The sequence below is a fragment of the Ochotona princeps genome, chromosome X, assembly GCF_030435755.1.
Source record: "Ochotona princeps isolate mOchPri1 chromosome X, mOchPri1.hap1, whole genome shotgun sequence".
Taxonomy (NCBI): Eukaryota; Metazoa; Chordata; class Mammalia; order Lagomorpha; family Ochotonidae; genus Ochotona; species Ochotona princeps.
Genome location: NC_080865.1, coordinates 26,935,212 through 26,962,235, shown reverse-complemented (window position 1 = coordinate 26,962,235; position 27,024 = coordinate 26,935,212). Strand labels below are relative to the sequence as shown.

General features: G+C 42.0%; 1 protein-coding gene across 4 annotated transcripts in view; it reads left to right on the top strand.

Annotated features, from left to right (window-relative positions):
• The window catches only part of POLA1 (DNA polymerase alpha 1, catalytic subunit), a 297,480-nt gene that overhangs the window by 233,762 nt on the left and 36,694 nt on the right, over nt 1–27,024 (top strand). The window lies entirely within an intron of this gene.

Sequence of the window (27,024 nt, the reverse complement as noted above, 5' to 3'; positions counted from 1 at the left end):
GTTCTGCATTAAAGCAGGGCTTTGGGGGAGGAACAGTACAAAAAGGACTCTTTAAACGCTATATTTTGAAAATGCTATTTTCTATAGAGTTTAGTAATTGTAATAAAGTAAGCATAGGCAACGTAATCATTGGGCCTACAAAAACCAGATATTACCACAAAAAAATAGACCTGGAGTGTGTCTCTGCTGTTCACTAAAAGCCCAGGTTCATTTGGAAAGAGGGGCATGGGGTGGAGTTCTTTTATTGACGCCATCCTAAGAGAGTGGCTAGGCGCCTCAGCCATATGATCAGGTGCTGCCTGGAGCCCTTTGCACCCTGCGTTTCCTTCTACTAGACTTTGCAGGCACTGTGGGACTTAATGGGTCTGGGAAAAGCTTTGTTACATAACTTAAAGTATTTGAAAATGTCATGACAAGTGCATGTTTTTTCTCCTACCTGAAAATCACATTGACAACTTTTCTATTAGATGTAGAAAATAAAAAAGGCAAATTTACACATTTTTCTTATTAGTTACCTACAGAGTGTTTATGTTGTTTGTCAGTGAATATCAATTCAGCATTTTGCTGGTCGGTATTAGGGCTGGAGGCACCCTCAATGGCAGGAAGAAATCTACAAAACTTACTGGATTTCCTCTAACAAGAATCCCCATGTTGCCGTTGGTCGGTATCCCTTTTTTCCATTCTAGTCATAGTTGGCTTCAGTTTTCCATCTGTAAGATAGGTTAGAAATTTTTAGGACTGTGCTGACTTTGTTTTGCTGTCCTTTGATTAAATATGTATATATTTTACAACTAATGGAAGAGCAGGCTTGGATATTATTAGTATCTTGTCTTTAGGTGTTCAACAAGAACTTGACCTGTCTCCACAGTTTGTTTTCTATGAATTAAAGGTTGGTATACAGAAAAAATTCCTTCTGTCCAGTTGTAATTAGTATTTTGCCCGTAGTTACTTGTAATGACATTAATAGCTGTTTGATATATATTTTTTTTACCCCAAATGACCCTTTCCTTGAAAATGGTTATGATATGATATGAACTAGTGCTTCTCTGATGTGTGTTTCTTTCAGACCTCTTACATTTTCTGGGTATTACTGTATGAGCGCATACTCCCCGCATTACTGTTTTCTAAGTGTAACCCTCCTTGATTGTCCCCTAGATGTCCTTAGGCTCCAAAAGGAGTGAGTCTTCTTCCTTACAGCTCTAAGATTCTTATCTGAGAGCTCCGTCAATCTTTCATGACAACACTTTTCCAAAAATCCAGTGGCACTTGGCAGCCCAGAGAGGAGTGGTCTGGGACATCTTCCAAGGCTTAGGCCAGCTTCTTAGAGAACAGCGAACCATGTACCTTGCTGCTGTTGAAGTGACCGGGTCTGAAGGAGCTGTGTGCAAGCTGCTTGCTTGGCAAATGAGAACTGGTGATAGGATCTGTTCCCTCATACAGTTTTCTGTAGTTCCATTTCACCAATTTAAGAATTGGGATACCCTAATACCAGTTTTTTTTTTTTTATTGCTTCAAATAAATACACTATCCAGCAGTGCGTGGCAAAAAACAACACCAAGTTAATTATTTATTGGTTCTTTTGTATGTCAGCCAAAGAAAATGAAACAAGAAGGAATTTCATGCAATGCTGCAGATACCGTTTTGTTTTGTTGGATTTTAACTGTTGAAACTGTTTCCCTTCAAGCTTTCTTCTGCTTAGGTATTATTCGTAATGATTTATGTGTGAATGTGTTAGCTGGGGTTTGCATGCGCAGGGAATGTCCTTAATCTGCGTTAAGGCTGCATGGTATTAGGATATTTGTTAGTTGGTGGAATATGAACTGAAACTTTACATTACGCCTGACAGTGTGGCCCAGTAGCAGAAGTTTCCTAAGAGTCACCCGCGACATATCTAAAGTCCAAATCCATAAACCCTGTGCCCACAGATTCTAATTCAGAAAATGTGAGGTAGAGCTTCAGAAGTTATACTTTTTAGAAAGTGCCCCCAGGTAATTCTGACATGCAGCCAAATTTGATAAGCCCTTTCCAGGGTACTCTGAACAGATCAACTGCATGATTTCTAAACAAAAGTAAATTGAGTAGAAGCTGTAATCCCCAGGGAAAAATTAGGGTGCAAGAATATTCTTACAGAATCGAAAAACTATAGGAAAAAATTCCATACATGTAAATTAATGTAACAATCATAAGATTCACGTCTTGTCTTACAAGGAAGGGCAAAATTCTGATTTGCTGTTCAAGGGAGACCTGCTATAAAAATGGATTTAAAATAGTGAGAGCCAAAGGACAAACATACTTATTCAATTTGGACCAAGGCCAGAACACCAGTAGATGTTAGCATCAAAAGTCCTGTGGCAAATGACAGTCGTTACACAGTTATATCCCCGAGAATGGAATCTAAATGTCGTCCGTCAACAAGTGCCCTATGACTGGGCTGTGAAGCAGCGACTGTGGGGCCTCCCTTACTGTCAGTGCCTAGCAACGTTTCCTTCGCTGAGGCGGCTTTACCATTTCCACTCGGAAGCCCGTATTTTAGGGGTTGTAACTGGATGGTGGTTTTAATTTTTGCTTGAAACTTAGCAATTTGACTTGGGAAAAAAAACATGTTCACATTATTTGAAAGATGTTTATTTATTTTTAGAGTACGAAGTAGCTCTGTCAAAGCTTTTTCTGTGCTTTGCTTTCAAACGAAAGTTTACAGGCCATTAGTCCATAATGTGAATTAACCCCATTTGGTATTTTTCCTTTAAAATGGTAAAGGACTGTTATTCACTTTGGAGAAGTGTTTACTGCATATTCACTGTAACTACATAACATTTTAAAAATCGTATTTCTGTGGGGCTTTGGCATTATTATTGTAACTGCCCCAGAATGTACACAGAGGACATAATGGATCGGAAGGAGGTTTTAGAGGAACATTGTGGCAATATATGAAGCAAAAACCTGTTTCCAGGATTTCAGCACAAAGTGGTCGCATTTGACGGCCGCATCCCATGGTGACTTGGCCTGAGGGATAAGTGAACAGTTGGGGCCCAACTTTCTAAATGAAGACAGCTTACAAGTGAAGCCTTTTTTTATTTTTTTTTCCTTAACTGAGCCCTTTTGTTGTTTATTCTGCCACAGTAAAAACGACACAGGTATTATCTTTATCTTGCCTTGAATGCTATCCCTCACTTGATAGGAGCCAAATGGGCGATCAGCACTCCTGGCCCTGGAGGAGCTTAGTCTATTGAGCAAAAAGCAGGCTAATGTTGCATGCGCTCACTCTCATCAGCAGCCCGCTCCGGTTTTATGAGAGCGAAGACTGGGAGCCACTGTCTTTTCGCTTCAGTGGGGTTTTTTGGTTTGTTTGTTCTTTCTTGATTTCTAGAAGGAAAAAAACCTTGTGTTTCGATTCTCTAAGCATTTGCTTATTGCCTCTTGCCTCTGTCAGCTGTTAGCAGGATGTTGTGATGATCTGCTAGGGCTGCCATTGGCAGGGCACCGTAGGTAGGCTCAGCAACTTCAACAGCAGCAGCGCGTGTGCTCGCAGCGCTCATTGCTTCCAAAGCATTTCTGCTTGTCTTGCACATGACCATGGTTTCCCCCCTGTGTCTTCGCCTGAGCTTTTCAGACAGCAGTCTTACTAGGTTAGGACCCACCCAGGTGGCCTTGTTTTCTCAACTACTTCTTTGAAGGCCCTGTTTCCAAATGTCACAGTTTATGGTACAGAATTGAACACTTCAGCCTGGCTACAATTGGAATTATGGGGGTGGGGAGCACATCTCAGCCCATGACACGCGGTCTGCTTTGAGGAATCTGTCTGTAACCCCCTGGAGCACCTTGTACTTGGCTCTGCCAGAATTGCACCACTAGGATTTAGGACTCTACTCAAGAAAGGAGTTAGGGTTGAAGCATCTGGTTGTAGCATGCATAGGCATTTCCTGTTTCTATTAGTGCCACCCAAAATTAGGCTGTTCCTTTGCAAGGTACTTTTATACTGCACTGTGGTCCATGGGCAGCAGCGGATTGCTGTGGCATATTGATGACAAAATTGGCATGTAAATAAAGTTCCCTGCCTTCCCACTCCCACAACACCCTCTGAGTGCCCGTCTCATAGTTCTTACTTAAATTATTTCACTTGGCTTTCTTTTCTACTAACTTCGTTGAAGTAGAGGGTTGTGTCTGGGCTAGCTGTGCTTTGCCTATTGTAGGTAAACTCACTAAATATTTGTTAAATTAATTCTTAGTAAATAAAGCCACCAGCGCAATGTCAAGGTTTTTGGAGGAATCAGTCCTAGGAAACAGTTCTGTCCATGAATGGGTAGCAATGTGAAATAGTTCTAGGACCTCTTGGAGTGCTTAGCTTGACTCATGTGCCATCAATTAAAGTTACTGAAGTTCCTTGGCATTGTAGATTTCACATCACTCACTTTAGCTCTTTGCCAATGATACTGAAGGAAAGTGACATGCCATACAATGATTTGTACTTTGGTTAATGCCACATTGGGATTGAGTTGAAAGAATATCAGGTCATTTGTTAATAAGGAGCCAAGCTGACCATGGCTCACCTTCACCACCATAAGGTCCTGTTCTCTGCTTACCATCAACAAAATAGGTAGACTCAAGGAGCAGTAATAATTTTATTACTCAGAGGAAAATGACCTCCAAAAGAAAGATAATAGCTAGTACTGGAAAGTAAAGGAGTCTGAAAACATGGTGTGTATTTCTAAGCCACAAAACAAGAGTTTTATGGAAGAAATTACATGATTTACTTTCTATGGCAATTTGGAAATTTTTGAGGGTCTGTCCCCAGGTCCCTTTTCAATATGAAGGATTTCTACTGCTTTTCCCAAACTGCTAAATCAAAAGCATGAGGGTTGTAACATTGTTAGAAATACTAAAAAAAAAAAAAAAAAAAAGGTGGTAGACAGCTCCTGGAGTCCTGTCTAAGCCACCTGACTTCTTAGAATTTACTTGTTAAATCCTTGCAAGGTGTTCAAAAGTGGGCTTTTTATGCCCACAGATTGGATTGTTTCACTGGAACAGTCCTATTGAATTGTCAAGACTAGCTTTATCCCCAAATTAATAAATAGCAGGTAAAACACACAAACCAGTCTACCCTTACCTGGGACACATAAAAATAATGAGACCTGCACTTCAGTACTTGTTTACTCTTCTTAAAATTAGGCTTTTTTTTATAATTGTGAAAAACAGTTTCCTTTATGAAAATCAATTTAGAGATAAGCAGCTTGACATTTCATTTCCCTTTTCATGTGTGTGTGTTTAACAAATATACAATGATCTGAGGCAGGTGTCTGGCGCAGCTTGCCATCCCCCTTCTTGCCAGTGTTGGTAACCAAAGTACTTAGGTCCCTGTGGCTACATGGGAGCCTGGGATGAGGTTTCAGGATCCTGCTTCCTGGCTCAGGCCTGACCCAGCTCCTCCTGTTGCAGGCACTTGGAAGTAAACCCTAAGCATCTCCCTCTTCTTCTTGATTTCAAATAAATCTTAAACATGATTTGAAGTAGGTTTTCAGTCAAAACCCTGTTGCTTTGATTAAAGAAAATTTGATGGTAGAGAGCTGTGTGTTTATGATTAGAAAATAGTTGAAGTATGTAAAATTTTTTTTGTTCAAAGAGAATTTTAGAATAGGAGAATGGCTCATAGAATCCCGAGCTTTTTGTTGTTGTTTATAAATGTTGCGTAATTTTAATCTTTCATGGCATGAAGAAATGGGGTATGTTAAAGTACAAAACTGCGTAACCGTTAGATTCTAACTTGCGGTGGAAAATTAGCCAGAAACACTACAATATTTTTACAGCCCATATCTTAGTGGATTATAAATAATTTTGTTTCCTCTGTTGTATGTGCTTGCTCATTTATAAGCTCTAATAATGTTACTGCTTTGTAATAAAATGTTGCGGACATTAAAATTTTTGAAGAGGTGATTTTATTCAATGTGAAACCATCGACCTTGTTACCAACCACATAGACCTCACGTGGGAGCTTAGCGCAGATGCAGAGTGTCAGCCCTGCCCTGCCGCTGTGTCTGCAGGGCTACCTGGGCGGCCTCCGCCACTCTGCCCTGTCACGAATTCATTCAATGATTAGGGCTGTCCTTTTGGTAAAACCATAAAATGACAAACCTGGAAAACACAAAAGAGGAGTCTCATCCCAAGTTTATGGTAGACTTCATCTGACACCTTGGTATTTTGAAATACAGTTGTAGGGTGGCCTGACAAGGGCTAGGCAGAGGGACAAAAGTTAGAACCTGTGTTCTTCCGTGCTGTTTATTCTTAGCTAAAAGAAACAAGGGAGAAGTCAATTAGGATTTTCAAAATAGCTTTCAACTTCTCAAGATTAATGCCTTGATCAATCAGTGGATTCTTCAACGACCTCATCGTGCTTAGAATGGCGAGATTGGCAGCAATTCGTAACTGGTGAACTATCAAAACCACTTGAGCAAGACCCTCAGAGCATGCCCGACAACAGGGACCTGGGGTGGGTGGGAGACTGGGTGGGGCTTCTCCCTTTACCTCCCCCTTTACCTCAGATACACAAAGGAAACAATGTGGAAATAATAGTCTTACCCACTTTCCTGTAGCTCTTGAACCTTTTTGCTCTAATTAACTATGTAAAGATTGTCAAAAATATAATTTTAAAATGGAAAAAGAAAAAAAAGATTAATGGCTTGAAAAAGAAAGAACTAGAATGTGTTTCTGTACCCACTTCATGTAAGGGCTACACTCTATGTGCCCAGAGTGGAGTTTCAGCTAACACTACATTCCAGACCACACTGCAACATTGATGTAGCACATTTGCAAAATTTCAAGGCATTTTTTTAATGGAAGCAAAATTATTCATTTGCTGCTCAGAAGTTTACTTTGGGGGCCTAGCGTGGTAGCCTAGTGACTAAAGTCTTCACTTTGCACACACTGGGATACCATATGGGCACCAGTTCCAATCCCAGCAGCCCCGCTTCCCATCCAGCTCTCTGCCTGTGGGCTGGGAAAGCAGTCCAGGATGGCCCAAAGCCTTGGGACCCTGCACCCATGTGGGAGACTTAGAAGAGGCCCCTGGCTCCTGACTTCATATTGGTTCGGCTCCAGCCGTTGCAGCCGCTTGGGAAGTGAACCAGTGGACGGAAGATTTTCCTCTCTGTATATCTGACTTTCCAACAAAAATAAAATAAATCCTTAAGAACGAAATCTACCTTGCTTTTTGTTGCTGACTTTGCATATTTATGCTCACTGCAGGAATGATGAAGTTGATGTTTCTCGTTGCAGCCTGAAACTCTCCACGTTGCTTTGCTTTACTGTGACTACTGAGAGTTTGGGTTTTGTTTCGGTTTTAGCCAGAAGTGACTTTACAGTGTCACAGAAGAGAAACTGTTTTCCAGGAAATTGTCACCTTGGCTGCATTGCCCGTACGTGGATGTGAAAGTTTTCTTGTATCATCTTCAGGATAGCTGACGTTGTGCATGACACCTTTTGTCATGCACGGGAGCAGCAAATTTCTGGATTCTAATTGCACATCTTGTCTTTAAGCCTGCTTCTGTAAATATGCACTTACTGGGGCTCTTTCATACCACGGGACCTGAAGGTGTGCTAGTATAGGAGCCAGATTGTTAATTGTACGAAACACTTCCTGTTTCCTCATTCCGGTGGGCAGTTCTTTTGCTCCTTTACGGTGACAAGTACAGCAATACTAGAGTCATCTAGGTGATAATGTTTGGGTGGCTGGTCTTCATTTACAGCATGTAGTGTCATCGTATGAGTAATGAGAGCAGGGAAAAATCCAAATTTTTTTCGTGTGCATTTAAAAATGTATTTCTATTACCAATGAGGAAAAAAATTAAATAATTTTCAGCAGTTAGACCATAATGTGAGCTAATCATTTTATTTTGAAGAAAAGTATTTTTAAACAGTTGAGCTAGTAAATTTACTTTTAAAATGCATTGTGCTTACACAGTAGATGGTTTTATTTCCATGATGTTTTTTACTACATAATTATACATCTTAATTACGTAATTACTATCATAATTATTATGTAATTGCATGTACTTCCACTAATTACAAAATCAGGAAGTGTAATTATCTAGTAAAAACTTTATGAAATTTCATGCACTAAAAATTACTTAAAAGGCTATTCCAGTGGTCTAGTGCAAGACTTTCCGTAGTTAGTCATCTTAGTCATGACTGCAGTTTAGAAGTTGACGTCATAGGCCAGGATGAGAAGGACAACTACAAGGTAGACTCACACTTGACTGAGTATTGTGGTATAAAGTAAAATGGCCTTTGGCCCTTGTGAGTTCAAGTCAAGGAACATTTTCATTTCTTTGTGATCCTGAAGTTGTGGCAAGAGTAGTGTCTTATGTTTGAGACAATTGTCACAAAAGTGACTTAGGGTACTTTTTGCTTAGGAAAAAACTGATTAGTAGAGTTGATAATACAAGCATTTAGGTTACCAAACAGCCAAGCCTTCCTTAACTGTGTGATGTGAATGGTTTATTTAGCTATCTCTGCTTGTAAAAGCAATAATAATTCTCAATTTTCTGCTTCTGGAGGTTTTTTTTTTTTCTGGTTTGTGTTTATATTTACTAACACAGGAGCAAACATATCAAAAGAGCATATTCTTTTTATGCTACTTGGTGTCATATGCAGCTTTTGAGACATAAACATAAATGCACAAACATGTAACATCAGACCCTACATAAAGACAGAAGGTTTAATTCAATAAAGCTATGATGCTTTACAATTCAAAACGACATACAAATTGCACAGTGAAACAATAGTCATGACAGCAAATTAGATATGACATCTAAATTACACCACAAAGAGAAATCCCAGAACCATTTTTGGTCTATAGGAGTCTATTTTAGCCCAGGTTTAAAACCCAGGCTAAAGACTGCTTTATTGTCTAAGTAGGGCGATGTTGTAGAAAGCTAATTGGAGGTTGGTTGAATTAATTGCACATTAATTAGGAGGAAAGGCTTATAATATGACAGAAAGGAGTAGATCCTTCAAGTATTGTGATAGAAGGTACTGTGCATTTCAGGAGTGAATATTGAACATTGATGCTTATGTAACAAACATATAGTGTGTCACGGTCTAAGTAAAGCACTTGGGGTTAAACACAGTTGTACCAAATTTTGGTCCTTTGCGTTAGAAATGCATTGAATAGCCACTTAAAATACATAACAGTTACTTTGACAAAATGAAACCTTATATAATTAAAAGCTTGCACCCTATAGTCTTAGGCGGTGCTCCCTTTTTTCTTGCAGCTTTCTAAAGAAGCACTCTGTCGTTTTATCATTTACTGGTTTTCTGACTTTTTTATTCCAGCTAGCATTTCTAGTCAATGGGAAGCTTTTATGAAAAGCCAGTGCACAATACAAAAATGCCAGTCTCATTTACTTCAAGCAAATGAGAGGATTTCTAGTTCTCCAGAACTGCTTCATGATCTCAGAGATGTTTGGGATTTAAGCAGGTTTAGTCTGACTCTGATGCATTGTCCTAGTAGTTCGGGATTATTTTAAAGTTACATGTTCTTTTCCTCTTGGGTATGTTATTTCATCTGCTTAGCCCAGAATTTAATGTCTTAAATCATGTCTTACTCGCCTTAATTCTATTGTGCTAACCTTGCTCGTGCTTTTGTAAGTGTTGATGTTCTCCAGTGAAACAGCACAGCCTCACTTGTTTTTGATTTTTGTTTTGATGGTTGGTGTTGTTTTCTTCTTTCTCTTTAACCAATTGCTTGTGCCATACCAGAATAACTTCCAATGGTAAAAAGTTGAGTTATTTATTATCTTAAGCTGTATTGTCAAATCAACATCATTCTAACCCTCTCATACAAAGGAAACCTACCTCTAGCAGTCATTCCTGTGATTGTCAATGATTTATTCATTTTCATATGCATTCGCATAGCTAACAGGATGGAAACTAGACAGATTCATATCCCATCATTGTATTAAATTGAATCAGAATATTGATTGCCCTCTGTCTATAAAAAGGCTTTGGGAAACCTTTCTCAGTTTGTGAGCCTTAAAAAGTTATGCTCACAAAAAAGTAGGCTTGCTGGATGATTTTAAACAGTTAACACTTGTTTTAAGAAATTATTGGCAAGGGCCTGGCACAGTGTCCTAGCGGCTGCGGTCCTCACCTTGCATGTGCAAAGATGCCATATGGGCGCCAGTTCTAATCCCGGCGGCCCCACTTCCCATCCAGCTCCCTCCCTGCTTGTGGCCTGGGAAAGCAGTCGAAGATGGCCCAAATCCTTGGGACCCTGCACCCATGTGGGAGACCTGAAGGAAGCTCCTGTCTCCTGGCTTCGGATCGGATCAGCCCCAGCTGTTGTGGCCACTTTTGGGATAAACCAGTGAATGGAAGATATGTCTATCTCTCCTTCTCTTTATAAATCTGACTTTCCCATAAAAATGAATAAATCGTTTTTAAAAATTATCGGCAAACCAAACACAACAGTAGTGTTACAAAACCAGCTTTGTGTTGAAGTCTGATTTGCTCTGCCCCATTTTGACTTGTTGTTTCCTCACCCAGCTCACTGAGCACGAATTTATTGAGTCTCTGCACTATGTGGCAGGTAAAGGACACAAAGAAGCCAGGAGAGGACTAGGCTCCTGCTCAGGCAGGTGGTGATGCTTCTGACCGCTACTTCCTGCGTCCCCCCTCCATACCTATTTGTGATAGGTCTTTACTTTTGAATGGAGTATCTGTCGTCTGTTACTTCGCCAGAATAGCCCCATTGGGTAGGAATAGGTGACGTTTTTTAAGAAGAGACAACTTCAAGGAGATGAAAGACCTTAGCAAGGCAGCAGAGCCTGGGCGTGTGAGTGTGCCATTTTAAGTGCTCTGTTGCTTCTGTAGTTTTTATAAATCAAAGAATCTCATTGGACAAACGCATTATGATATTATAGCATATCTGTATTGAACATTTAAAGTGCTTATCATGAGGCTGGTCTATGAGAAAGAAGCTTTCTACCCGAGACTGTGAGCCGGAAGGGCCATCTCTCCACTCCCCAGACTAGGCAGTGGTGATACTTTGAGGGCAGTTGATTCCTCCTGCAGGATATATCTGTCAAAAGTGTATCAAAATGTTTTCCTATCTTAAAAATTTTAATCAGAATATAATAGTGTAAGTATTTTGTCATTAAAGTGTTGCATACTGTGGTATAGCCACTTCTCTTAAAACAGATGTCTTTAACTTTAAAAAAAAAAAGGTGCAGTAAGACAAAACAAATTAGAAAGATGAATGACAGACTGAAATACTTTAATTTAGAGGATAAAAATAAAGTCCTATCAGCGTTATGACCCTAGAATGTAAAAGTGTTCTACATAAAGCTTAACTGATTTTGTTTGTTACTAACATTCTAGTGAAAGGATAAACACACACAGGATTCCTTGATGAAGTCAGTGAGTGTTCTGCCAGAATAATTCCTGTTTCAGCGGCACACTGTGTATTATCTTACTAAAGGATCGCCATCAGTGATGGGGAGTCAGTACCACCCAAGATAAAAGAGCCTGAACACGTGAGTCTGCTTCCAGGAGACACTCCACGTCGCAGCCGCTCGTCTCTGTTAGCAAAGGCCTCATCACTCTTAACAAATGTGCCCGAGTAAATTTATTAGTATGCCACAAAGAAATTTTCAAAATAATTAAGACTAAACTATACTTGTCAAAATAAATGAATGAAATACAGTTTTGAATCATCTTTCTTATTGCTCATTTGCATAATTCAGTTACTTACACAGGAGTCTTCCAGTCACTGGTGTGAATTAGCATGGTTTTGCTATTCCTTGTACAGGCAGGAATTATGCCACCATGTAATTAGCTATTCCAGACGTGGACTAACGGGAAGTACCAAAGGGCACAGCAAAATCTAAAGACAAGGCAGGGAAATCTAAAGACAAGAGACAATCAAAGACACCCAACAAACAAGCTGGTAGACCACGGGGGATTCTGAATGAAGCCTCTTAATTTATTTTTAGAATAAGAAATCAGTAGTATGAGAGAAGTCTCAACAAGATTAGCTGAATAAGCCTACTTAAAAAAATATCTCTATAGTGCATGGTGCGCCAGGTTAACCACTCCTGCTTGTGAGTCTGTATACAGCTCAACAAATAACCAGCAAAGCTTTTCATGAGTGTGCACTGGCTTTCCATTGAGGTTTGCGCTCTTTGAAGGAGGTCGTTTATACCAATGAGATCTGTCGATGCAAATCGCTTTCCCTATATGTGAAGGGTCACTCCTTTCACAGCCTACTCGCTCATCTCTTTTATAGAGGTTTGGTTTGGTTTTTTTTTTTTTTTTTTTTTTTTTTTTTTTACTGCCCCCAAAGAAATTATGTGAATCATGCCCCCACCCCCAGCTAACTTAGTGGTCCCAATCTTCTCCCTTCAGCTCTGTGAAACTTTTGTGTTGATCTTTGGGAACAAAATAAGCTATTGGCAACAGTCTTCAGCTCAGAATCGGGAATCGTTTTGCCTCTCTTTCTCACCTTATTCTAAGGAACTATCTTTTTCATTGCAGCACAGTGTCCCTGTAGCGAGCTAGGCATGTGTGTAATTCTTGGAAGCAGTATCCTCAAAGTGTCGTTTCTTCTTTGGCTCCAGAATCATGTAGCCTTTGAGGAGCTAGAGAAGCAAAAGAAAAAGGATCAATCCGAGGCTTAGCTATGATATCGTAATTTGTAATCTCATTGTTGAAGTGGAGAAAAAGATCATCTTTGTCTTTAGCCTTGGCTTTAAAGGAATCTAACTAAGCTCAAGGATGTAAAATACATGGGGCATTCAAATGAGGCAAGATGTAAAGTACCTACAGTAGGGCTTGGCAGCGTGGCCTAGTGGCTAAGGTCCTCGCCTTGATCCCATATGGCCGCTGGTTCTAATCCCAGCAGCTCCACTTCCTCTCTATCTCTCCTCCTCTCAGTGTATCTGACTTTGTAATAAAAATATTTTTAAAAAAATACCTATAGTAATAGTCATTACGTTTCATTACTTCTGAGAATAACACCTTGTGCTTAACTGTTGTACTTAGAGCTAGCATACTGGAACTGATTGCTACCGCCTTTCCTTTCTTGTGTTTTGTTCAGATTTGTATCCCCAGCATCTACCGCAACAGCAGACGTATAGTAAATGCGCCATTCATATTGACTGAATGGTTCAAATATGGCATAATTCATACTCTCAAGGAACTTGAACTCGATCTTGAGGTTGGCCATGGTGGTGCAGTGGAATAAGCTCCTGCTTGGGATGCCAACATCCCATATTGCAGTGCCTGTGACCAAATCTCCACTTTCAGACTAGCTTCCCACAGCATACCTTGGAAGGCAGCACATGACGGATTATATATGTAGTTCAGATCCTGTCACCCATGTGAGACTTTGATATAGAAAGGGAGACTGGGTGGCATCTAGGAAACAATTTAAAAAGACTGTAGAAAACACAAGAATTACTTCCTAGTTAAAGGAAGCAGTGTGGGTGCTGTATGAGCTAAAAGAACATCAGAGACAGGGGAAGCAAACAGGCTAGGGGGAAAGCAAGAGGAAACTTTTCTGGTAGTGAGCAAAGTGGAGATGACATAAATGCATTTCAACAAAATTGGCTATCAAATGCATGTTCTTTTCCCCCATTAACTTATAAAGTGGGAAGGACTGCCAGGGAAGGTGAGGGCTCTTTGAGGAGACAGGGTGGGTGACTGGAGCTCACCCACCATTGGGTGCTCAGCCAAATGAGATGTTTGACAGCCACCACAGGTTGGGTGTCTGGGCCCTTTCGCACCTCCTGGCCTTTCAGCTTAAGGCCCAGGGAGTGGACTTCTGCAGTTCATGGAGTCACTTGTCCTGAGTAAGTGATCTGGAACAGACCGGATGTCCCTGGGTGCCATGAATATCTCATGGGCTTACCTGGGGCATCCTGGGAGAAGTGCCTTGGCTGCAGCCTTTTTCCAGTTTTGCAGTCCTGGTCCTAGAAAGCAGATCACCCATCCCCTTGTGCCTTACAAGGGGAGAATGGAACCCTAGCAGGACCTCTGGATTAGATCACTCATCAGACCCAGACAGACCCAGACGCCACTGGAGCCACAGCCATCTGGGCTCACGTGGTTTCCCCTGCCTGGATCATCGCCCTCTGCCTACTGGCATTCCAATCACATGTTGAGGCTTCCCAGCCAGAAATAATTTATTTGTCTTTTAAACTCCTACCGTTCTCAGGCACTGTCCTAATTGCATTATTATAACTCTCAGGGTATGCTCCATGCTTGATATATTACTGTATGACTATTGGCTACTTGCATAAGAAAGGCCTACTAAATGGTATATGAAATCCATGTTTTGTGTGTTTATTTTCATTTTTGTTAGAAAGATCCAGTCCTGCTACATTCTCCAAATGGCCACAACATCTAAGGGTATGCCAGGCAGAAGCCAGAATCCAGAAACTCTAGGTCTGCCGTGTAGGTGGTAGGGATCCAGCTGTCATTTATTGCCTTCCAGAGTCTATCTCAGGAGAAAGCTGGATCATGAATAGAGCAGTAAGACCGGCTAAGCCTCCACCTGGGTTGCCAGCATTCCATATGGGTGCCAGTTCATATCGCAGCTGCTTCACTTCCCATCCAGCTCCCTGCTTGTGGCCTGGGAAAGCAGTTGAAGATGGCCCAAAGCCTTGGGACCGTTCACCCACGTGGGAGACCCGGCAGGACTCCCAACTCCTGGCTTTGTATCAGTTCAGCTCCAGCCATTGCAGCCACTTGGGGAGTGAATGAATTGCTCTAACTTGAAGCATGCACTATTAGGGGATGCAGATGTCCCAAATGATAACTTGCCGCTACACCATATCCTCTCCAATTGTCCTAACTTGTGACTGGATCATTGGGTTGTGATATCATGGATCTGTAGAATATTATGTTTGAATGTCTTTGTTCAAATCTTTAGGGTTTTTCAAAATATACACTTTCGATGAAGTTTTTTGAATGTCTGTTAGCAAAATGTGTTTTTCTTATTTGAGAGACACAGAAATGGCAAAGCAGAGCTTCCGTTTGCTGGTTCGTTTTCCAAATATCCACAATGCCCAGGGCCGGAGCCCTCTGAAGTTGGGAGGCCGCAGCTCAGTCCAGGTCTCCTGTGAGGGTGGCAGAGACCTCACCATCTCAGCCATCACTTGCTGCCTCGCAGGTGCACGTGGCCGGAAAGCTGGAATCTGTAGTGGGGCCTGGATTCGAACCCAGGTGCTGTATTATGGGATGCAAGTGTCTTAGCCCTTAGACCAACAGTTGCCCCAGACATTGGTAAACTTTGAAAGTGCAGAAAAGTTCACAATGTGGTGAAGACTACCCCTGCCCATCCCTACTTGTTGCTTGCCTCGCGGAGTCTGTGTATGCATCGTGACCACAGCATCTAGAGTCTGTGTGCAGAGTGCCAGCATCTGACTGCTTGGCTTACAGGCTTGTCCAGTAACGCCCAGTGCTAGCTGTCAAAGGATTTTGCTCTCAGAATTTCTCCCAGCACTCCTAATTTATTATTTAATTGGCTGGTGCTCGCTCGCTCGCTCTCTCTCTCTCTCTCTCTCTCTCTCTCTGCAGAGAGGCCTGCAGATAGGACTCTGCCTGCCCCACACAGCCCTCAAGGGCTGAGCTTGCAAGCGCACACACACACACACACACACACACACAGACACTAATGGCAAGCTAGGTTTGCAAGCAGTACTGTTCACAGGTTGGGCCAGGGGAAGAAAATGGGCAGCTCAGGAGAAATCTGGAGATACCTGTGCCTTGGGTGTAACCTGCAAGATGACATAGTCTCACAGAGAATTCATTGCACGATGTAATTGTAGGAAACTGAGCAAGTTAAAAAGCTATTCCTGGTCTGCTGCTGACTCATTTTGTGGCATGGGAAGTCAATATTACTCTTTGATTTAGTTGCCTTATTTGTTCGAGAAAGAAAAATAATGTGTGTTTAAAACGCAGTCTGAGATCCTGGCACAGTAGCCTAGTGGCTAGAATCCTCACCTTGCACATGCTGGGATCTTATATGAGCATCGGTTCTAATCGCAGCAGCCCTACTTCCCATCCAGCTCCCTTCTTCTGGCCTGGGAAAGCAGTTGGGGACGGCCCAAAGCCTTGGGACCCTGCACTTGCATGGGAGACCCGGAAGAGACTCCTGGCTCCTGGCTTCGGATCGGCTCAGCTCCGGCCATTGCGGCTGCTCGAGGAGTGAATCTACGGACGGAAGATCTTCCTGTCTTTCCTCCTCTCTATATAAATAAAAACAAAATAAATCTAAAAATAAGCCGTCTGAAATTCCTTTGAAAGGAATTCTGTGGTCTGTGAAGTGTGAGGTATTGTCATTCATTATTTAATTGTATGCCATGTAGGCATAGATTTACATTGATGAGTTATAAAAGCACTTCCATCTCAGTTTCAGAGCATCTGTAGAGCAGTTCAGCATATCTTTAACCCCAGTTAAATGATACATCCAAAGTAGATCTCATTAATAAAATACACTTCTGAAATTAAACTGTCCTTTACTACTGGTTTTTTGTTTTGTTTTGTTTTGTTTCTCCCCAGAAAAGTGATTAACTATTAAACAAGAGCTTTAATTGCTGCCAATCTGCTCTTGAAAGTAACGGTATTTCTCTTGAATAGTTTGAGTTGTGTGTGGTTTGCAGTACACGGTGGGGTTCTGATGTGATTATGAAGTGTACCAAATTAGTGATAAATAAAGCATATATTTGTATTGGAAATAATATTTGAACTATCAACTGAATGAAAATGCCTCAAATGCTAGTGACTTTGGTGAGCTTTTAAATTTGACTGAGTCATTAGTACTAACTTTTATATAAAATACTATTATTTTGCCCCAGGTTTCCAGTAACTTTCCAATGGCATGACAGTGAAAAAAATATATAGTCTTTTCTTATAGTAAAACCTGGGCAAAAATTATATAAGAACAATAATTTTTAAGTGTTAATGTTTTCATAACCCTAGAAATAACTTTACTATTGGGAACTGGCAACTCGTGTAAAGTAGGCAGCATTATGGCCTTAGATTCTCTTAGAGGTTCCATGTGCCCATTTGTTCGTGAAGAGTTCCTCAAGGTGTGAGCTTGGGAAGAAGGATGTGGAACTGCTACATGGTTTTTGAAATCAGAGGTCACTGAGTGGCAGCCACGGAGCATGTATGGCCTCTAACTATCTCTTCACTTTAGCTAAAGATTACTTAAAATTTTAATTAGCTGCTGTTTCTTAAAGTTTGATGTTCCTGTAAAAGCCAAATAGCTGACCTGCTTTCTTTTTGAAAAACGAAATTAAGTGGCACCTAGACAGTTTAGACAAAATATGAGTTCTCCATTAGGCTATGGCTCCACTACAGCCCACTTCACTAGTGTCTGTTAGTCATGTGGCTACTGTAGGCATTTGTTTGCTAACAATATCTGAAGGTTTGTTTCTTCTGTTACCAAAAAAGAAAGGAAAGGAAAGATCAAGAAGCCATACAGCTTGGAATATAAACCAGTAAAAGACGTTCAGCTGGCATTGCTATTGCAAAGAGGTAAAATGATACAAAGGTGCTTGCTAAATAAGCATCTGGGCTTTTTGTGTGATTTGAACTTTATCATGCAAATCATATGAAAATGTAAACTTCAACTAACCTTTTTCTGGCATGTTTATGTAGTTTTGCAAAGCAGCGTTGGGTGCCCTTGGCATGGCAAGGAGAAAGCCAGTTGTTAGGCTCGTTGACCTGGTCAAGTTCACCACTGCCTAGTGGAGCCAGCGCCTCAGTAGCTCATCTCTGAGTGTGCCGTCAGTGGTCTGCAGTGGGCCAAGTGCTTGCCGGCTGCACCTGAGGCATGCCACGAAGGAACTGCATTTTCAAATGTGCGCACTTGTAGGCAGTTTGGATGAAGTACTCATTGTGACTTGTGCTTGCCTCATTGATCAGCACAGGCCTTCAGAGTTCTTGCCTGCACGGTTGCTGGATTTAGCCATCTTATCATTTTATTTTGTTTCAAATAACTTATTTCAAATTAGATTTAACTTTACTAAACAGAAATTGTGAAGTAACACAGAGGTCCTGTATTTCCTATACCCGGCTTTCCCTATTATTAACATATTAGTGTGGTATACTTGTCACAATTGATAAACTATACACAGCTCCACCTACTATTAAAATGTCAGAATGGTCGTCAGCATTAGTGAGCCATACTCAGTTTCCCCTATTTCATTCCCCCCCCCCTTTTTTTTGGTAATATTAACCGTCTTAATCGTTGATTGAAAAAGGTATAAAACAAAGCTTTATAAACTTCACAACAGTACTTTTTGTTTGTTTTTCTTTGTCTTTTAAATTATAATTCCCACATATAAAGGAGACCATGTAGTATCTGTTTTTCTGGGTCCACCTCATTTCCTTCAACATGTGTGTGTCCATTTTGCTGCAGATGGTAGAATTGCGTTCTTTTTTATAGCTGAGTAGCAGTCCATTATGTGTGTGTAGGCCCCGTTTTCTTTACGCATTCATCCAATGGTGGACGTCTTGGTTGCTTCCACATGTGGGCCCCTATGAGCAGCGCTGCTGCTGTAAACGTGGGGGTTACGGGTGTCTGTTAGCTAGGGTTGCTGGAGCATATGGCAGGTCTATTTGTAGATTTTGTGTGGTTTTGTTTGTCTCTAGAAATCTCTTCCCCGTTTTCCAGGGTCCCTGCACTCCCTTACATTGCCACCAACCCTGAACAAGCATTCCCCTTTAGCTACGTCCTCAGGAGCATTTATTCCTCTCCGGGTTTTCGATTTCGGCCATTCTGACAGGGGTGAGGTGACAGTTCGTCGTGGTTTTCATTTGCACGTCTCTGCTAACTAATAATAAGCAGTTTTTCATGTGTTTCTTAGCCATTTGTATTTCTGCTTTTCTGTTGGAGTCCTTTGCCCATTTCTCAACAGTATTGTTTGTTTTTTGTTGCTGAGTTTTTTCAAATCACTTACATATTCTGGATGATAATCCTTTGTTAGATTGATCGATTCCGTTTTGTCCGAACTCCCTCTATAGTCATGTTGGGATTTTATCTAGTTACTTCTCCAACTGGCAAGTAGCATCCCGTTATGTGTGTGAGATATGTTGTATTCAACTAAGAGTTCAACACACGTTGCGTTCTCTCAAGGAAGGGGGGCTTTATTAGACACAGTCACATTCTTTGTTAAAAAAAAAAAAGAAAAGAAAAGCCGAGGGTCCCATTGATGGGTTCTTACATACAGAAGCTCACAAGATTACAAGTTCAGATGAACAGCATCATTAGAATTGTTTGGACATCAGAAATATTTTGATGACCAGCATTGTTCTTCCTGTGGTCTGACATACTAGTGGTTATTACAGAATCGTAGGAAAACTTAGCATTTTCCTATGATTTGCTGGTTTGCATTGAACAAGGGTGACTTTGAGAAAGGTGGCCATTAACTAACCTGTGCCAGCTAACATTTATGTTTAAATCTAAAAGGGAATCGGGCCCGGCGGCGTGGCCTAGCGGCTTAAGTCCTCGCCTTGAAAGCCCCGGGATCCCATATGGCTGCCGGTTCTAATCCCGGCAGCTCCACTTCCCATCCAGCTCTCTGCTTGTGGCCTGGGAAAGCAGTTGAGGACGGCCCAAAGCTTTGGGACCCTGCACCCGCGTGGGAGACCTGGAAGAGGTTCCTGGTTCCCAGCATTGGATTGGCTCAACACCGGCCGTTGTGGCTCACTTGGGCTTGGGGAGTGAATCATCGGACGGAAGATCTTCCTCTCTGTCTCTCCTCCTCTCTGTATATCTGGCTGTAATAAAATAAATAAATCTTTAAAAAAAATCTAAAAGGGAATTGACTTAATACACATCCTGATTTCAAAGATGTTAAAATATGGGGAAAGAAACTCATCTTCACGTTGTGGATAGCTTATAAGTGGGAGTAGCACTGAGATGCAGTGTATGCTGCTTTGCCCTGAGTTTATGAAACCCTTCATCCTCCCAACCAGCATCTCTCCTACTCCTCACCTTCCCTTGCTTGCTACCTTGCCTGATTACAATTAGTTAACAGTAAGAAGTTCAGATAGTTAGGAATAAGTTCAAGTTTTAGATTGACAATACTTTGATCACTGGAGTAGCTTTCTTTAAACACCTCCTCATAGCTGCAGAAGAGGGTATTTTATTATTACAGATAGTACTGGAACTCCCTTAATCAGTCACCTTCTAGCACACAGACAGCTCGGCAGCACTCCTTTTTAGAATACCACATGCTGTAATTCAAATTATCGCATTAGCTATCCAATCGCACCATTTGTTTTTAAATACTGGTGTGTTTACCTGAAAAATTTCCCCCTTTTCATCTTTCTGCCTCCACTTCACCAGTACATTGTCGCTGCAATGACAGGCTTATTTATGTACTGAAATAGCCTCACTTTCTGTTATTTTAAAAATATGTTCCAATGTCTCCATAATGTTCTTCTTGAACGTCTTTTTTTTTTTTTCCCCTCATGGCGTACTCTTAAATCTGATCTTTATTCAAACTTTGAAATGCTCAAACATTGCTCAGTTCCTGCCTTGGAATTTTTAGTACTTCCCTTCCTTCAGACTTAGCAAGCTTGCTAAAGCCTTACTAGCCCTCACAAAGAATCAGGGAGTTGGATTCTGCAAAAGTAGGAGAGCTTCTTGCTCTAGACAAAGTCCAGCACCTCACAGCCACGCCTTCCAGCGTGACGTTTCCATCTAGACGTCATTCTGAGTTTACGCTTGCATCCCGAACTCTCGCGGGAATAAATTAGCATTTATGTTATAGTCAATGAGTCCTGAGTGCTTTGGTAAACTTGTTGATTTGAGCCGTATAAAATAACTGATAGGCATTTTCAACCTGCAAAACATAGCAACCTCCAAATGCCTAAGCTGACCTTAGAGCCTCACACCAGTGCAGCTTCTCTGACACTCTGCCTTCTGCACTTGAGCGGTTGTCCCTGAGCCTTTCTAAATTAGTACTTTTACTCCAGCAGCCTTCTGTTTGCTTTTGTATTTCTAGTTAATAACATTTTTTCTAGGGCCATCCTTCTCTGCTAATTCCCCAAATCTTTTTAGCCTCAAAATTGCTAACGCAGAGCAGGCTACTCGCATAGTGCCCCTGTGATGCAAGCAGTGCTTCAGCTTCAAGCGTGAGGCCTGTTTTGAGATTTTCATTATCCTAAAAGGAGAGTAGCGTTGGAAAGAGCGGAAGAAGGGAGAGGAGATTGTTTTTTGTTCAGCACTGGTAGAAGCCATGCTATGTGGTGTATTTGTCATGACATGATTTGGCTAAAGCAGCTCTGTAGAATAAAGTAAATATCCTTTGTTGTATTCACCTTTTGTTCAGCTGAGAATCAATTAATAACCTCCTGCTGCGCTTGAATGGTTTATTGTCGTTGGATCTTTGCTTCAAAAATAAATGGAGTACATATGTTAGATTTTATGATTAGAAATCATCAAGTCTATGGGAGCCTGAAACTTGTAGAAATCATACTGTTTTTACTTCTGTCCTTTTGTATCTCCTAATTTAAATTTTGTTCATTTGAATTTATCCATGGTTTTGTTATTAAGTTGCCATTTGTATTTAAAAAGGATTGGTCAGTAGTTGATAGGACAACTAAATTAAAAGAAATTTTTTAAAATCAAGGGTATTAGTAGTAGTAGTAGTAGTAGTAGTAGTATTGGAAAGTCAGATACACAGAGAGGAGGACAGACAAGGATCTTCCATCTGCTGATTCATTCCCTAAGTAGCTGCATCGGCCGGAGCTGAGCTGATCCAAAGCCCAGAGCTTCTTCCGGGTCTCCCACACGGGTACAGGGTCCCAAGGCTTTGGGCCGTCCTTGATTGCTTTCCCAGGCCACAAGCAGGGAGCTGGTTGGGAAGCAGGGCTGCTGGGATTAGGACTGGCATCCATGTGAGTTCCTGGCAAGTGCAAGGCGAGGACTTTGGCCACTAGGCTACTGTGTTGGGTCCAAAAGAGAAATTTTAAATCCCTCATTATTAAACTGTCTCTTTACATGTGGCAATCTGTTCAGAGCAATCTGCTAAATTGATGCTGTTACCCTGTTTCACAGATATGAAGCAGGTCGACTGAAGGTATTCTCTAAAATATAGTACTGACCCAAATCTGAAACTTGCGGCCAGCCTTCCTCTTTGGCATACGTCCTAGCTGTTTACATCAAATCTTTCAACATCTTTAGAAGTGTCTTGCAAGTATCGGTTTCCTACCATGCACCAGGCAGAGCTGAGGGATCTTCCTGTGGCACACTGTAAAGAAGCAGAGGGAACAAAATCATGGCAGACCAGCAACAACCCCTCCGTAGCCTGGAAAATGGAGAGGGTTTGGTGGAAGCAGATGGCTGGTGTTTGAGGAAACACCTGAATGGCAAGAGGAAACCCTAGCCTAGGACATTGTGTACCAGGAGATAACAAGGAGAGAGATCCTAAGTGGGACCACGTTGTTTTGTGACATCCAGGAATCTGGCGTGGCTGGAGGGCAGCTGGGAGGCCATGCTTCCTGGGAGAGGGCATTGCAGAGAGAGGCTGCGAGAGTTTGAGGAAGCTGCACAGGTTAAGCAAGCTCTTTGTGGCTTTTAAACAGCCTGAGGGTATGATCTGATTTAATGCTTACAGCAGATCACTGATTGCTGTCTCCAGTCCCCCAGGGGCAGCCTTTGGAAAGACCCCTTCTACCCAGTGTCACACACCTGGAGCCCACCCCATGTGTCCCCTCTTGGGAACAGTGCACAGAAGCTTTGTGGAAACTGCTAAAGCCTAATTGTGTATTAATTACAGTCTGAAAAGCATGATGACTTTAAAAGATAAAGGGTTAACAACTGATGGTTATGGTTTTTTTTAAATGTTATTTTTTATTATTCAAAAGTCAGATTACAGAGAGGAGAGCCAGAAAGATTTTCCATCCAATGATTCACTCCCCAACTAGCCATGACGGCCAGAGCTGAGCCAATCCGAAGGTAGTAGGCAGGAGCTGTTCCAGGTCTCCCATGCAGGTGCAGGGTCCCAAGGCTTTGGGCCATCCTCGGCTGCTTTCCCAGGCCAGAAGAAGGGAGTGGGATGGGAAGTGGGACTGCTGGGACAGGAACCGATACCCTTATGGGATCCTGGCGCGTGCAAGGCGAGGACTTTAGTCACTAGGCTACCTTTGCTAAGCAGCTGTTAGAAGACCCTGAGGATATAAGAACTGTGTGACAAGTGACTCAATTTGTAAATTGTGTTGCTCCAACTTGTAGGAGTGGAATTGCAGAGTAATAGTCATACAGACCCTAGCCGGATACTAAGCAGCAAGGCTAGGGTACCTGCCACGCTGGCTCCACAGGCCCTGGGGGATAGCTTCATTTTCTTTTTCTTTTAGCATATTTGAAACAAGTCTCTGGCTTTTAAATTTTTTTTTTCCTCTAAAATGTTGTCTCTTTGAACTTTTTATTACAAGGATTGAATTTATTAATGAGGAAAGAATTGTGTTTGGGTATCTTTTAAAGATTTATATTTATTGGGAAGGCAGATCCGATTTATGGAGAAGGAGAGAGAGAGAGAGGAAGATCTTCCATCTGCTGGCTCACTCTCCAGTGGCTGCGAAGGCCTGAGCTAAGCAGATCTGAACTCGGGAGCCAGGATCTTTGTGGTCTCCCACTGCTTTCCCCTGCCCAAGCAGGGAAATGGAAGGGAAGTGGAGAAGCTGGGACGTGAACCAGTGCCCATATGGGATCCCAGCACATGCAAGATGAGGACCCAGTCAGTGAGCCATCGTGCTGGGCCCTTGGGTTTGTTTGTGTTTTTTTTTTTAATTGCCCCTGTTTAAAAATATATTATGAACTTCTTTCTGGTGGTAGTAGAAAATATTAATTCCTTAAAAAACCTGCCTGTGTTGCTAAATCCACATTTGCTTTTCCATGTTTTTGTGAACAACTGATCAAATTAGATTCGTCACTCTTGGCTTGTGGTGATTTGAAATTGAAATGGAATATATTAAAGCAGCCAACCACACTGATTACATTGCAAGCCTCATTTAATTTCATACATTCACACATTACAGTGAAAGACTTTTTTTTAATGCGTGATTGTGACTTTACCTTGAGCAACTCCAAAGGTCATCTGTAATGGGTGCATAATTTGTTAGTGTTAGATATCTGATTTATGGTAGGTGTTTCTCAGCCTGATTTGTACTACTGGCAAATATGATAAGCATCGAAAGTCAGATCTGTAAGAAATTCAGCTTGTCACATTTGGTCAGATTGCCTTGGTCTCCATTAGTCAGTAGACCACATTGAATCACAGAATAGCTGTCATGCTTCAATCGAGCAGGTGCCAGTGCAGAACTGTTGTACTACAGGGGTTAGATAAGCTGTTCTTCTGAGGAAGACATACTGGCCCAGGTGAAGGCTATAAAAGTATTACCTACTCAGCTTCCAGCACTCGTTCATAACTACTTGAGCCTGTCCCCAAAACACCTCAAGTCTCACAGTGCTGTGACAGTGAGGACATTTCTGAACTTGTCCCCCCCCCCCTTTCAGTAGCAGAGAATTCTAGCAACTTTATTTCCTCTGTGCCTTCTACCTGCCAGGCCCAGCAGGGTGGCCCTTGCGATTAGGGCAGGATTACAGACACGCAGTTTGCTGTCAAGAGGGGGACAGTCAGACCCAACCATTGGTCCCACAGCGCAGCATTGACAGTGTGGAATAGCGTTCACTCCATCAGGAGCCCAGGCTGCGAGGCAAGCCCCCTTTGCTCCTGAGGGGATCGCCCAGCAGGGGTTGAGCTCCCGGGGTCCCAGGCGGAAGGCCGTCCTGGGTTTCGCTGACTGCTCGGCTGCTTGGTTGGACAGGGCGGAGCAGGGCTGCCTTGTCCTTTGCTTCTGCTGCTACGGAGCTTCATTTTGATCTGCTCCTACTTGGTGTTTAGGAGTCCTTCAGAGATATGTTGAGGTTTTAATCAGCCAATTTGTTATTTCTCAGGTTTCAATATCTGCAGATACCTAAAATCTTTCTGAAGATTTATCATTAAAACTTCTGAATTGGAAAAATAAAGCAAAAATTGTATACCTAACCCTTATCTTACTCCCATTGGAAGACTTGCTTTGAATAATTTTTTTTTAAAGATTTTATTAGGTGGAGTAATCCACCGTGGGGGTGGGGGGAGGGTTTGGGGAGGGGTGGGGGGAATTCCAGTGCATAAAAACAAATGTGTCACATTATGCAATGAAATTAATAATAATGAAAAAAATTGCACAAAAAAAAAGATTTTATTATTATTGGAAAGCCGGATATACAGAGAGGAGGAGAGACAGAGAGGAAGATCTTCCGTCCGATGTTTCACTCCCCAAGTGAGCCGCAAAGGGCCGGTGCTGAGCCGATCCAAAGCCGGGAACCAGGAACCTCTTCTGGGTCTCCCACGCAGGTGCAGGGTCCCAAAGCTCTGGGCCATCCTCGACTGCTTTCCCAGGCCACAAGCAGAGAGCTGGATGGGAAGCGGAGCTGCCGGGATTAGAACCGGTGCCCATATGGGATCCTGGGGCTTTCAAGGCGAGGACTTTCGCCGCTAGGCCACGCCGCCAGGCCCTTGAATAATTTTTTTAAAGATTCATTTATTTTTATTGGAAAGTCAGATACACAGAGAGGAGGAGAGACGGAGAGGGAGATCTTCCATCCAGTGATTCACTCCCCAAGCGGCCGCATCGGCTGAAGCTGCCCCAATCCAAAGCCAGGAGCCCGGAGCTTCTTCTGGGTCTTCCACGCGGGTGCAGGGTCCCAACGCTTTGTTTGGGTCCTCAACTGCTTTTCCAGACCACAAGCAGGGAGCTGGATGGGAAGCATGGCTGCCAGGATTAGAACTGGCTCCCGTATGGGATCCCAGTACATGCAAGGAAAGGACTTTAGCTGCTAGGCCACCACACCGAGCCTGTAATAATTTTTCTTTGTAACCCAGGATTTCCTAGGAAGTGAACTCCATTGTTAGGAGCAAAATTGACTTTATAGACAAAATATAGGGAAAAAATGGAAGAGTTGAAAAAGAACATTCCCAAGCTGTGTTCTGTGTCGTTCTGGTGCCACTCATATTTCTGGAGGGAGTAAAGAGTTTCTGACCCAGGAAGTTCAGAAAATACTTTGCTCCATATCGCCATCTCTTTGTATTTCCAACATATATTAGCACATTTAAATCTCCAAAATATTCTGCCGTAGTCAATTTCACTTTCTTTTAAACCAGTATATCATAGTCATGAGATGTAGTTTGAGAAATATTTAAGCAGAACTTTGGCAACTGTTCACCCTTTTTATCTATGATTAATAGAGAATTCTGAGAAATTCAAGCTTCCACTGAATGATGAACAAACTTACACAGTATTTATTGAATACCTGTTATGTGCTTAGCAACTGTGAGCGACAGAAAATTAAGTGTAAATGTAACCCTGACTGAGCACAGTCAATGATGCGGTAAGCCCACCGCCACCTGGACAGGTGCCTTGCATGGCTGCCCCCCCGCACAAGCAGCCACTTGACTCTGGAGTCAGAAGTCTGGTTGCCTGGAAACGGCCATAAAAGGCCCAGAAATAAGGAAGAAGCAAGAGAAAGAATATTAGCCATGAAAGAAGGAAAAAAGGGGAACAGCCCTGAACTGGAATTAGTACTGGTGAGATTGCAGATAAGGCAGATAAGTGGTAAGGAAGAAACTTGGCTGCAGTGAGGGAGACAGGACATAAAGTATCTTCACCTTGACCTTGGGACTGGGGCCCCCAGCATAGCACACTGAAAACCTTTAGTTCAACGTTTTAATGGTATGTCCTGGTCACCTAATGTGAGAATCACAAATCAGATGCCTACAGGGAGTGGGCAAGAAGTAACAGCCCAAAATAGAAGAAAAGTAGCTGGGGCCGTGGTCAGAGCACACACTCTTCGTATACAGTGTAAAGTCATTGTTTGGTCAAAACATTCCAGTTCTTCAGACAGAGGGAAAAATATGCATAGTCCTATGATAATTTCTGATGTCTGAATCCTGGCTTATGGTTTTGTTTTGT